This window comes from Pseudopipra pipra, chromosome 9 (assembly GCF_036250125.1).
Source record: "Pseudopipra pipra isolate bDixPip1 chromosome 9, bDixPip1.hap1, whole genome shotgun sequence".
NCBI lineage: Eukaryota > Metazoa > Chordata > Aves > Passeriformes > Pipridae > Pseudopipra > Pseudopipra pipra.
This window is the reverse complement of record NC_087557.1, coordinates 13,339,003-13,354,021: the sequence shown is the minus strand read 5'-3', so window position 1 is coordinate 13,354,021 and position 15,019 is coordinate 13,339,003. Positions and strand designations below refer to the sequence as shown.

Here is a 15,019-nt window from a genome sequence, read left to right as displayed (position 1 = left end):
AGTTCCAGAAAGAGGAGGTATCATCACTCCTTTGAAGGCACTGTAGGTTATAAGAAGTGTTGTTGCCTCAGAAGTTGGCAACACATAATAAAAGTGCTTTTATTCCTAAATATCAACCAGTTTCAAGAATAACAGTTGCTCACAGAGTGGTAATAATGGAAATATTCAGCTCATAACTACTGTAGACATTAAAACACTGTATTACAGACATGCAGTGCACATTACGCAAGAACACTTTCTTATAATTATGGTTTCATAGGGGTATAAGTTTCTAAATATTTAGTTCTCTACACTCTGTATTTTTTAGGATAGATATTAGAAAAAGGTTCTTCACCCAGTGAGTGGTTGGGCACTGGAACAGGCTTCCCAGGGCAGTGGCACAGCACCAAGCCTGCCAGAGTTCAAGAAGCATTTGAATGATATTCTCAGGCACATGGTGTGACTCTTGCAGATGGTCCTTTGCAGGGCTAAGGGTTGGACTTGATGATTCTTGTGGATCCTGTACAGCTCAGCATATTCTCTGATTCTGTGATTTTTGTAATGAAATTTACATGATAATCCTTAGATTTCCATAAATGAAAAGAGCCCTCCCACTCCAACAGAGAGGTGATACCTGGGCTTTAGCTGAGGCCTTAACTGCGCACGGATGACAATTTTAAAGAAAAGCTTTTTCTTCTTTTCCGTCTTTTTAATAACCTTCACCATTACAGGAAATTTCATGCCACTTATTTAGCTGAGAATGTACAGAAAGCTGAAGAGTTGGTGCCTTAATGGAAAGTAAAACAATAGCTTTTCCATACTGTGTAAACTATTTGTGGCATAGAGGAAACACAAACCTTATTTGTGGAGGCCTTTACTAGCATTGGATATATAATTGAGAGTTGGTAATTAAAATATGGTTATATCAGTCCTGCTTGTGACCAGTCACACAACTCACTGCTGATTTCAAGAAGAAATTATACACCCATATCATAATTCTGTTTTCTGCATTTATAAAATTAACAGCATTAATAGGCCTAAATAATCATTTGTTTGATGGATTCAGAGCAACATAAGGGGATGCAAGGGAATTTAGTGCATTGCTCTGTCAGATCACTTTAATTGTTATCCAATGAGGGCAACACAGAGGGTGAGTAAGGGACTTAATTTATGTACTTACTCATCCCCTCAGCTTCCACTGAAGAAAAATAGTAGCAGCACAACTCTTAAACTGCATTTGTTGGCCTTCAGTGATCAAAGTAAAGGCCAATTAACAGAAAGCCATGGGCTCGCAAAGTATTTGTTGATTTTAAAATACTGATCAGAACACACACTGCTGCTGCTAAACACACATCAGCAGTATTTGGCACTTACACAGTGCCTTCCTAGGAGAGGATAACCAAATGCTCTACAAAGGTATAATATTCTTCTCTCCCAGAAGAAAAAAGAGTGCAAGGGGAGGCCTGGATATCTGTGTCAAGAGAGTAATTTCACCTAAGCAGAAGAGGCAGGAGTTGGCCCTCCTGGTCACAAATCCCTCGTCCCTTGTCCCAGAATGTCCTATTACCCATTTCTCTAAAACTGTTCGTAATTTAAAGGATACCTTTAAAAGTATGCTTTGTAAAACAACTCAAGCAGTCTCCTCTTAGAAGTAAATTACATACTAATGTCCCAAGCACCTTATTTGGTGTGTTTCCATGGATGAATTGTTATGCCCATTCACACCACAGTCTCAAGCATGGGAATATGGGTGTTCACAGAAGCATACAGGACTGTTGTTGACTGTTGCTATCACCTACAAAGGAATTATGTTCTCCTTCCTTCCTGCTTCTCTCTAATCTAAAATAAAACATACTGAGAGAATTGATTCACACCGGGGGCAGTATCTTTGGGAAAAGTGGTTTGCTTCCTTGTTTTTCTTGGTCATGCAGAATTATTAGAAATTCTGAAGGTTATTTTACTCAGTCAATGTACATATGAAAATGAAGATACCCAATTTGCATGAGCCATCACTGACATAATACTGTGTATGGAAAACTCAAAGAGGAAGACTCACAAAAGCATAAATGTTCCATGTGAAACTCTAACACATCTGTTCAGCACTGAAAAGCCAGTATTTAAGTCCAAAGCGCTAGAGAGCCGAGACAAGTGCATTTTTGGAATCAAAACAAATGCTGGTAATTTAAGAAAATACTATGAAGCACACAAAGGCTGTACAATGCCATATGTTGCACAATGCATCTGGTAATCAATTTAGTGTATACGCCGAATTTACTAGAATCCCAAATAGGCTTACGTTCTTTACTCAGAACTTCAAAAAGTAAACTGCAAGCATTATAAACACAGTGCAACTACAATTAGTAAAGAAGTGGATTTTTCTTTTTACCTACAGAACACAAATAAAAATTAATATCCTAAATTACTTCCCATAATGAATACATGCCCAAACTTCACTTTTGATCAATAGCTTTCATAGACTCACAGTTTTAGGACATGATATATTTTACAGTTTAAAAGATAAATGTGATTTAAAAATTATTTTATACTCAGTGTTTACTTCTGGTTTGTAGGTTTCAAATCATGAACGTTTTATGCTGTCATGTGTAATTCTATACACAATACACTACTGAAGATGTCATCAAACATAGATGTATGACCAACCTTGCATGTTCTGTAGTCCTAAATCAAATATGAATCCACAGTTACAGTATTAAAAATACAGCAGAAATCCCTAATTCAAGTGGACAGTATCACCTATAAAGCCAAAATAAATGGTGTAGGATAATAGTTTTCAGACTTGGGTTACCATGTCAATGCAGAGACTTGAGCTGTGCTAACTCACCAAGCTTGATCTTGCTTGCCAAAGCATGCTTGTCAATATTTAGCTTCCAGGGAGCATGTCATGAATCTTCACAAAAACTAGCATAAATACAAAATATTATAGCAGCTGCTGTGATCCTTTTTCTAACACTGAGATTAAATTGCTGAAATTTGTTTTGAGCTTTTTACACCAGAAGATGTGTGTCATATACCTACTGTAACAAGAATATGAGAAACAGCATTAAGGGATTGCAATGCTGTTATTAGGGCTTATTAAAACACAGGAAAACACCAGATGCTTTACATCAACTGATTGGAAGTTATTTTAATGTCAAGCTTAAAAATATCACTTTCTCCTGTGACATTAGATTACAAAATGGACTGGGATAAAATAATATACACCCATGCTTTCAAAAAGAGAAATCTCAGCTGCACCACTAAAATCTGCATCATTTACTTGCCTAACCACTGGAATTTCAGCACAAAATGTAGGAACACACTGTCCTAGGCATTTAACACTAGTACCTATGTAATGAATACACTAACCTCCAATTTCTGATGCAGTCAATGGAGCGAGAGAGGAAGTCACCTCTGAGAATGCCTGACTTCTTACAGTGATGAGGTAGAAGCTTAGAGTCCCCCAGTGAAGTGCCTGACCCTCAGCTGTACTTGGTTAGCACATCTGCTCACATCTGCTGTATGCATCTTAGCATGTCCTTGGCCTCTCTGGGGACAGCCCCAGAGGAATCTCGGACACAGACGTACTGTGGAAGTAATGGCAGCTCAGGAAGGCAATGCAGGTAGCATTAGCAGAAGAGAGCACCACTGCTGCCCACCTTCTGTGCCCAGCAAGCCATCAGATCAGTGAGTCTCATTTGTAAGAAACAGAAAGAAATAGAAAAGGACCTTGGAAATAGCACTGGAAAAAGTCCAAGTTTGGAAAAGAGAGTGTAAGAGTGACAAGTTTTTTTTTTTTAAAGACCCCTTTACCACTCCACACTATCTGACTTTTAACAGTAAGCAAAGGATGTCCTCAGAGCTGTAAATAGTAAGCTGAAAAAAAAGAAACACATCAGAAAGAAATCTGTGTGCCAGTCCCACGAAGGAAAGAACATCCTAAAATTCCCCTCAACAAGATGGATCAAGTCTTCGGGTGACTTCCCTACCTTTGGCAGGGTTTACCTCCTCTCTGGATACCCACTAAGAACTGATCCTCTAGAGTGTTTTTATAAACAACAAAGATGCAAGCAATCTCTCCATTATACCAATAAACCAGAATGTACCACACAGCACACCTCTCCAAAATATTTCTTGAGGAAAACAAGTTGCCACCAGATCCTCTTTGGAGGTCTGAATTCTTCAAATCCCACCTTCAATAAGTTCGGAAGAAGCTGCTCAATTTATACCAAAAAACCCCAGATTGTTAAAAGCATTATTTGGCACATACCTTCTCTGCAAGTTCTTTTGATGCACACAGTTTATCAGGGCCTAGAATGAGAAGATTTCTCTGAGTATTCATTGTTAAAAGCTAAGCAGCTCTTGAGTGGGCATATATGCAAAAATTGGTGAAAATATTGCCAAGTTTGGGGTATTCAAATAGATGGGCTGCTGACATGGCCTTAACAGTGTAAGCACGGTGATAACTGACATGAAGTAAGAGGAGCTCAGCCCAGCCAAAATATGGACCGGAGTAACAATATATTCCTTTGAAAACCAACAGGTCACTCAATAGGGCTATGAAACATTTATGAATGGACAGACACAACCGTAACACAGTTAACTCTGTCCTCATTGACATGCCTGCTTGCAGAAACCCCCTCAGCTTTCTCCTTATTTTGAGCTGCCAGTAAGAAAGTTCTTCACAGTATCAGTCTCACCTCAGTGCTGAGTCAAGTGTGGTACCACATATTCTATGGACAGACCTCATGTCATCAAAAACACCCTCTCTATATATTTGCAATATATTTCTCATTCTGAAATAGTGGGACACTGTGCTCAACAGTTCTCCCTTGGCTCTCACTTAACCCAAATAACAGTGGTTTGATCCCTGACTACGAGTGTCTTTCGGGATTTAAACAGAACTTAGTAAAGGGGGTTATACAGTGCATGCTAATAGGGCAGACAATTTCAATTACCCAACAATGCAGAAACTGCAAATTGATCAAAAATTGCAAAACTAAATTCCTACAGCAGGTTCCCTGAAAGATTTTGTAGCATGAAACGCCACACTAAAATGCAGATCCCTTAGCTGACTACTATATATTAGATGCATTCTTTTGAAAGATAAAAAAATATTCTGATGGTTGTGAAGTACTTTTATAAATGCTTCTGGCAATAATTCACCAGGGATGATGTGATGCCCAGTGAAATACAAACCCAGGATCTACCCAGTTAAACAAATCTGCTCTGTTTTGTCTTTTGTATTTTATGTGTGAAGTTGGCATTAGGATTTATTCCTTATTCGAGCAGGATACTAAAAAATACAGAATGTTAGCAGGATTTAGGTGAATAAAGATGTATTCCCTGTGGGTTCATAATAAATCACAGCTAACCAGTGGTAGAATTTTCAAAGGCTATTCCTACATGGAAGTGGAACAGCAGCAGTAATGGTGTAAGTACATCCTTTTGGTGCTGCAAGGTGTAAACCAATGCCTTGGGTTTAAAGTTGTTCCAAGGATTATTTTTTTTTTTCTAAACCCTCATATCTGATTGTCAAAATATCCTGCAACAGGATTAATCCCAGCAAGCACACTTTCATGTAATTTGAACTCTCTTCAAGCCACTTTTTGACCCATTTCTAGAACTCATCAATCTAGTGTTTTGTAGGCAGTGAGAATGATAAGAGCCCCAACATCCTCAGAAAGGTGCCTAAACCATTACAGCTACCAAAGGTACTGAATCAGATGAAGGAGCTAGCACGCAATACAGAAGTTGGGGTGTTCTGTCAGCAGTGGTAATATCCCCATAGTGATGACAGAAAACAGTAGTTAGTTGGCCTATCCTGCAAGCACAGCTGTCCCACAGAGAGAAGGAAGAACAGGAGGAAGCTCCAGGCTAGTAAATGTTACATAAGAAGTAATTTTTGTATTTATTTGTTAGCTCATATTTTGATGTGTAAATGTGTTGCAATTTTTTTTTCAAAAATGTAAAAACATATTTCTACAGGTAAGATGAGATTATGTCCTCCACTGAATACAGATGGGCTCTACAGACAATATATACCACTTGGTGACCAGAGCAAATCAATATGCAAAGTAAGATATAGAAAAGAAGAAATATGCTTAAGACTTACCAGGTCAAACTCAGGAGTTTTAACCTCTGCTGATAAAATTGTTAACCAGACTTGTTTACAAACTATGCCAGATTCTTGTTTTTTTGGGGAGAATTATATTTAGAACTTCTGCTCTGAGTGACAAGTACAGTTCATAATTTCCACAGAAGACAGTTGCCTCATTGATGACTCTCAAGTACCACTCGTACCACAAGCCCTGCTGTTGATTCGGGTACGGAATAAGAAGTCAGCAGGAAGGATAATTATGGGCCATGAACGATCAACAACGGGGAGCTTGTAACACTGACATGTATTCACAAGAATTGGGACCGTATTTCCTTTGTCAGGCCTTTCCTCTGCGCTTATCCACTTGGCCCAACTCTAACTTGAGCGATCGCCAGAGACTGGTCAGTGACAGGGTGACCCTTCTAACCAGTCACTGAGCAGCTGCTGGGATACAATAAGGCACACAGTTCTCACAGTTCAGAAACACTTTTGTAGTGAGTAACAGCTTTTCAGTTGTGTGAAAGGCTGGAGAGTTATACTGCATGCCACCACAGTCTCTAGACCCCATTACAGCTGCATTTCAAAGTCAAAAGACATTTGACTTCACCATGATTATCCAGGGAAAAAGGTGAGCAAAATCAGATTGTGAGAGCTGCTGAGACTTAATGGAAAACAAACCTAGCGGTAAACTTCACCACAGCTTTTCTCGATTTTTATTATTTTAATTAATGTCTATTTGAAATTCTTGATAGTATTTTCATTCCTGTGTTAGAATAAACTGAAAAGCACTTAAATGCCAAGTACTTCTCAAATAAATAATTTATAAGATAATTGAAGTAGTTATATTTAAATGTCCTCCAAAATTAATTGTAGTAATTTTCTTATGACAGAAATATATCGGTTTTCAACACAATAATCTCCAAAAGACATGACACAAAAATATTCTGAGATTTTTTTTGTGAGCATTTGCTTAAAATTAGAAGAGGTGACCATAAGAGAAAGAGATACCTTTTCCTGCAGACCTGACAGACACAGGAAGACAATCAACTAATGCTGACAAAGACAACACCAATGGGTTCAATCGTGCTGATATTACCAGAAGGAAAAATTTTCCGTTCTTGACTGACTTACATCTCCTTATCAGGTCATACTTTGCCTGTGGTACATTGAGCTACACCCATTACTGTAAGCGGGTTTAAATAGGAGCCCCTGCTCCACCAAACTGCTTTAAAATGCTCTGACATATCTTTTACCTTCTAGATTCATTTTCATTTTTTGTTAATCAGACCATGGCTCCAAGATGCTAACTATGAGAGCACTCACTACTTAATCGTGTTAAGCCATACCATTACATGAAGAGATTTCCCATTTTATCTACCTGCACCCAGAATAAAACTGCACATTGTTTCACTCATGCTTGGGCAACCTAGGCCACAATCATCCTCTCTTATTTTTACCATATCATGTCAGAGAAGAATTTATGATTTTATCTGAATCACGTTCTGACACGCGCCTTTGGTTGCCATGACTTAGACTAGATAGCTTAGCAGTTATCTATTTATTAAAAAAACCCCAGTCATCTGTGAAATTAATTATTTCAACGGTACATATTCTATACGAGCTTTGATGTAAACAGTAAATTCAGAGTGTTCGACAGCAGAAGTTTAGAGATTAACCCAATTACAGGCTACTAAAACAGGAGAATATAGCTGATTGCATTTCTAAAACCCTGCACAGACCAGCAACAGTTAATGATGATTTGATGGTTTTCTATGACTTTGGAACAAATACTTGGCTTTTAGTCTGAGAGCAATGCTGGACATTTCTGTCTGATGCTTGGGGGATTCAGCCAACTAACAGATACATTTGGTGAAGAATCTCATTCTAGTCATGCCCTCCCTTCCTAATTTCCCTTTTCACTGTTTTGTCGTCTTTGCCTGTTCCTCAGGGAACCGAGTGATTGATAGCCTAATCCAATGACTGTATTACAGCTGCCTCAACTTGGACTCTTTTCCTTATCATTAGCAGTTAGCCTATGGTTAAATTCACAGCTCACTGCTTGGTACAGCCCCTGAGATTTAAGGGTCTGGCCTTTAGAAAATATTTAACATAAAATTGAAATCTTGACATACTGAGAATTCAGTTCTCTGCAAGGCTTCTTTAATTAATCCAATGTACTGTACCATTGTTCTATATGAGGCTCTGACATGGTGAACTGTTACTGAAGCTCACAGAGATGTGTAATTCTAAATTAAACACTCACTTACATGTACCTACACTGCATTTGTTTCCCAAGTACATGTGCATGAATGTGAAAATTTAAATCCAATCTGTAACAATAATAAACCACAAACCAATTACACTTAAAGAGTAAAGACTTTTCATTCATTTCAAGCTTGGAATGATCTTTTTCAAAGTAAGAGGAGGTGAAAACACAGCTTTGTTCAAATGCTCTGTGTCGAGACTCCTCCTTCATTCTTTTACCAGGACTCATTTAATCTTTTGATGAATGAAATCAATTATGATCATTTTTAATTGACTACAAACGGCACCTGTGCTAAAAGTGTAAAGTGTTTTCTTTGTGGGAATGAAATTGGCTAAAAAATATTAAAAGTGGAGAAAATATGCTTAGTTCCCTGACCTTATCTGGAAAATAATACTTATTTTTAAATAGCTATGGGAAGGACATAGACCTTGATCTATGCTGTAAACCTTTGCCCTACTTCCAGTCAGTCGATGAGCTGCAAGCTTCTATGAAAATGGCAGCTGAGTCCCAGATGAAAAATTATGCATCTCATAAACTGCTATTCTGCTGAAATGTCAAGCTATGGCAGGGCTGTACCTCAAACTCAGCACTTGGCATTTTCCTTCTGTCTGCTTTGTTGCCATGAAGCAAACATGAACAGTGAGGATTTGTGTAGGGCAGGTAGCAGGCGAGCTCCCTGTCAAAAATCTATTATTAGGGCTCTGATCTCTCCTGCACAGACCAGTGACGGCAGTACACTAAGAGAAATCAGACTGCTGCAAGGACACGATGGAAAACAGAGGACTCTTTGTGAATCCTGACATAATATATGCAAATAAGGGCTTTTAATGGCTGAGCTACATTGAACAGGAATAATAAAACAAAATTAAAATTGTACTATGGCATATATTTGTTTTTCACCCCTTTCCACACTGTTTTATAAATATATGTTAATGTAAATAGTCTTTAACTCTCAGTAAATATTTATACTAAACAGAAGTGCCTATGCATACATACATTTTGTTTTGTTTCCGGTGATGGGCTGCTTTTCATTCATTTCTATTGACCAAAATCCACACTGCACTGTCACTGATAGAACTGTGATTAGGAAAGTGAATGCTCTTGGTTGTTTTTTTCACTTTTAATGATGTGTCACAGAATTAAAATTAACAGGCAGCCCTTATTATTATAACTGAAACTTTTTCAATATAGTTAATGCATTTCAGATTAGAATATATGCCTCTATTAGTAATGTCAATATACATTTTAATTTAATGAATTTACTCCCAAAAAACATTCCCTCAAACATCACAATTACTGTTGGACAGTGCTATTTTCAGTAAAAACACACAGCTCCACCAACTTACTTCAAAAGTAACTAAAATTATCTGCCTCGGCGGGTTTCCAGCAATTCTACATTCCTGCATTTAATGACTAAATCAGCTATTTAGATATATTCCTTCTGACATCCCTTGTGGGCAGCTATGAAGTTATAACACACAGATTTCTGAGTCTCTCTTTTTCTAGAAAACATACAAACACACGTTCTCAATCATGCTGTACAATATATTTGTGCAAATAATGCCAAAATACTACAGAACGTAATAATTGGACAAAGCAATAACAGCACATAGACATGAGGTATTTGAACTGCTACTGTAAAATACTGCAATATTTTTGCAACAAAGCATTAAAAGAATACACAGTGAGTGCACCGTAGAGAGATTTGCTTTTAACCTAAGTTTTTTGCTAAGTCCAGTGTATGCTTTTACAAATTTATCCCCTAAGGATTTGGCTTCCAGACAAAAACAAAGAAACAAACAGATGACAAAGAACAAAAAACCATGGAAATTCAAACAGAAGCCCTGCTCTATTTTGCCTGCAATAGATATCTTATTGCGCTGCAATTTGATGTGTTTTATGAAACACATCTTGAATATGGAAGCACAGTATGAAAGCTCACAAAAAAACCTTTTTTTTTTTAATTTTAAAATACATTTAAAGGAAAGAAATCTTAGGGAAGCATGCAGCTGCTGACAGTATATTAATATTTATCTGGGAAACCTGGCATCTTATTCTGGTATCTATAGAATATGCATTTTCACAATAATTTATACAAACTAAAATATATCTTTCAGAGCCAGAGGTCACTATTCCCTGTGAGGAAAAAACCCACATCATTAGCTTCTTATTAAGAAACAAATACTCTGCATTACATGTGTATAGGTAGAACTCAGGATAAAATCTCATGTGTACTACATTCTCAGACTTGAAAAATTGCTAGATCCATTGTAAAAGCTTCTTAATGGAAATCAAACTATGTCTCTAATCCTGCAAACACATATGATAGTTTGGAAAACATATCTTAATTTTAGTATTTTTCTTTCATCATAAGGGCTTATTTCCTTAACCATATTTTGTAGACTTCATTAGGACGTTTCCACTTTTTGAGTAATGGGCAGTTTCTGTAAATTTATTTAAAAAAGAGATGAAGACTGGGATCCTGTAAGCACAATGTTCTCTCGGGTAACGGGGCCAAAGGAGTTCGCAGGGCTACCATAGCCCTTGGGCTCATCTGAGGCTTCATAGTGCCAACTGGAAATTACTTTTCTTTAGAAAACAACAATTTGTCAAAATTAGTGAAATTTTTCTTGTGAATAATTTTAGGCAGCAAGAGAGAGGTAAAATGAGAAGAAAAACCTGAAATATTTTACCATGCTAAATAGTAAGAGGGTAAACTTGGAATCCAGGGGATTCCTGTGAGCAGGGACCTGGGCTCACACCTGGGATTTAAACCTGGCTCTCACAGGTCAGGCTCATGTGCAGGTCAGCAGGCTGTGCTAGTATGAGTGTGTATCCTGTGAGAGCTGTTTCCGTTTGTATTAATAATTCAATATTTGCAAGGAAGTGGAGAAGAGAGAGAGACTAATCCTACAGTCTAGTGGTCAAACATCCACCTGGGATACTGGGATCCTTCCCTGTCAAAACCACCCAAGAAACAGGAGGGTAGGACAGAGGAAAGAGTGATGCCTCTTGCAGCTTAGCAACTGTCAGCTGATCAAGGAAGGTCACTGCCTGAGCACTGGCTGGCAAGAAAACACCAATTGTGACAACTTGAAATTAAATGGGGGTTTCAAAGTAATCTCATTAAGTCTCTCCTTCTTTTAAAGATTTTTTAAAAAATATTTTAAAAAACCAGAGACATAAGTCTATTTTTAAAACATCTCAGGATTTGGCAATGACATTAATAAACTTTTTTATTATTATTATTTTTATGTACACAAGACAAACCATAAGAAACTACCTGTAATTTAGTAATTTAAAGGGAATTATAAAAAAAAATTCTGCTTCAATGTCTTTCTTATCTAGAAAAATGAATGACGAACTTCCTGCATAGAGTTGCTTCTGCACGAGGCAGACAAGAAGAGGAGGGATGAGGAGGCCGAGGGGAAATTTTATATGGAATATATTTTTTCAGTAAGTGGCCAGGTAGGAGCACAATTCTGAACCCTGGAGGACACCAAAGCCTGTAAGTCAAAATGTCAGGTTGCTGCTAGGCCAGGGCATTAACACATCTTCATTATCTGCTTTGTCAGAAACCTTCATCAAACTTGGAGGAGTTGCACTCACCTGGAGAAGAAAACCTGCAGCGTACTATGAAACGTGTGGACACAGTGAATTTATAAACTCCTGAAGAACGTTGGTCCTTTAAGAGACCAACTTCCTTCTACATGACCCAGGCCAGCGGACAGAGACAGGGGCTGGCCTGTGGCCTCATCTCAGGGTGTGAGGGGCTGTGTTCTGGGCTGGGGTGGCTCATCTCCAGTGTCTGGGGGCCACCTCCTCATGCACACTGCACCTCCACCCTGGCTCTTGGGAGCAAAGGGAAAGGCAGACAGCCGGGACAGGGCACGTTTCTCTATGCGACACCAAGGAAGGAAAGTGTCCCTGCTGCAGTTTTGGATTTTTGCTCTCTGAAGCACAAGCACCCTTCCAGACAGAACACCCTTATAACTGGCAGGCAATGCTGCTGGGGGTAGAGAGAGTTTCCTATGATTTATGTGCAAAAAGGAAGGGAAAAAGATAAGCAAGCTGAGACTGATCTAAAAATCCAGTTTAATCCAGCACTCCAGAAATATTCCATTGCAGCTGAGCAATGCTGGGTCACCAGTGCTGAGCCAAGGTACGTTTCACACCTCACCAGCACACCTGACTAAGGGGACCCTGTGCTGAGACTTCCACAGGGCTGGGGCCAGCTCCCACCTCACCCACCCATGGTCACACAGCACTGTGAGTGCGGCACCCTGCAGGTCAGGGGCTCCTGCCTCACCCACTGTACCTCAGTGCCATGTGAGCATCACTGCTAGTCCAGAATCTGTGCACATGGAAAAATCCAGAAAGCCCAACCCAGCTTGGCTATGCGCTGTATCTGCTCTAGGTTTGTGCATGACAGAACACAATAAACCAGCTGTGCTTTGGTAAAACACACTGAAAATGAACTAGACATTGTTTCTATAATAGTGTTGACTTTCACTTATAAATTAATTCTCTCTTGAGAGGCATTATTTGAAAAAAACAACAAAAACTTACTGACTGTCAGATAATAAAATAAAACAAGAAGTTTACGCACATCAAAATAGAAACCCAATACATTACGCTACGAAGTGTCTTTCATGCCAAGACCACAGAGCGCTTCCCAACAAGCCTGTAGGCATGTAAGTGGTGTTACTGCCATTCCACAGACAGGAGAAATAAAGCACGGAAAGGTCAAGTGTCTGGCTGCAGGCCACACGTCTCAGCCGTAGCACGGCTGGGAACAGAAGTACGGCCACTCTGCCCCTTGCTCTGATGAGATGACATGCTCTCCCACATTTTGTAAGCATGCTAGCTCTCTTGATTTAAAATTGCTTTCCTACGTTTGTAGATTTGTATACTGCTATAGCTGGCCACTGAGCAAAACGTACTATAACATGCTGCCAAGCCAATTGACTTTATTGGCTCTGTGGCTTTCTTTTGTGCAAGGGGAGTTGTGTGATTGGGACCTAGTGATGACGACTAAGCAAGAAACGTTTATATATTTGTCTGTTACATTATGCTCTTTCAAAACATAGTAAATTGACAGCACTTCCAGCGTTTTTCATATTTTTTAAATAACCAGATTTGCGTTATAGGTAATGGTGCATTCTAAAATGTCATTTTCTCTCTCCTCTCATACATGTAAAACTTCAGGAAAAAATAAATTCATAGATACACACACACATATATATAAATAAAATAAAGAACTTTTCTTCAGGTCCACTTAGTATTATAAACCAGAGAAATGCTGGTACATCCTCACAGCTGAGCATGCAGGTGCCACTGTAATTTACACTGCATATGTGTTTCAAATTCGTGACATAAGAGACACACTTTTCATAATGCAGTCATTTTATAGATTTTATTAGGCAGACTTACGGTAGGAAGGAATATTCAGAAATTGCAACTTAAATGAGAAAATGTGAATGGTGTTACTTATATAAAATACTACTGCAATAGTTCTTTTATTAATTTTTAATGCACAGCACCCACTGTGACCTCCTTTATTCTTTTCCTGTCAACATGGCAGGCTAGAGAAATTGAAATGGGCTGTAGCTGTTCTCTTCTTGTTCCCCTCTTCCTACAATTTTGCATAATATTAAAATATAACATCTTATTGGACTGTCACTGTGAAATAATCATTATGCGATAGGCATAATGATTTTTTCTGATTGTTATCTCTTTCTTACTTTTCAGCATTCTCTAAAAAATTTCAAATTCCATGTAGCTATCTAAGGCAATAACACAATTTGCCACTGAATACACTCATCTGAATTGAAGTTTGTTTAAAAGTTATCTTTTGCTACATTTCTTATGGTTCTCTAAGGGTAACACCAGTCACATAAAATAAAGAACCTTTTTGCCTGTCCAGTCTCCTCCAATTATGTTTTTGGGGTGAGGTAGGAGATGGGTCTGATAGAATAGCATTTGACTCAATCAGGAGGACGCTACTACTTCTGTTATGTATATTTACTGCTACCTCTATCACCAAGGAGACTAATCTCCATACCAGTAAAGTCAAGAAGCTCACAGCATTGTCTTTGCAGGGCCAAGTTTGTGTTGTCACAGCAACAGAGTGCACAGGGTCAATAGATTAATACATTAGTGTGCACAGGCACTGAACTGGAGTGTAAAAGTTTTGCTGCTGGTTTGAAAATTAAACTGTGAAGCAGGACTTAAAAGTATGGCCTACACAAGATATTCTTGTATATCTTGAGGAATAGGCTACAAAAATATGCATATATTTGCGTAATACTGTCTATCATTTTTACCACAGTGTGAAGAGGAGGAAATAACATCCCTGGAAGAGGTGCACTCAGTGGGAAGGAGGGAGAAAGGCTGGAGATCGGGCTATGAAACACATACTGCATTTGGATTGTTGATATTTCCCCCTGCGATGCCCTTTCATTAGCCTCTGTCTAACGTGGGGCCTGACAATTGTGACAGGATGAAAAATTTGAGGAAAAGCGAGGGTCGCGAGGGAAGAGATTTCCTTCCCTCTCCAGTGACCCTATCACAGTATTCTGATGCAGTGCTTTACCATTAAGGAAAGGGCAACCCAAGAGCCTTCACACTTAATCTGTTCCATCTGTCATGACTTAGAAACACTGACCAGCAGTGAG

General features: G+C 38.6%; 1 protein-coding gene across 8 annotated transcripts in view; it reads right to left on the bottom strand.

Annotated features, from left to right (window-relative positions):
* DPYD (dihydropyrimidine dehydrogenase) overlaps nucleotides 1–15,019 on the bottom strand; it is a 337,796-nt gene that overhangs the window by 73,232 nt on the left and 249,545 nt on the right. The window lies entirely within an intron of this gene.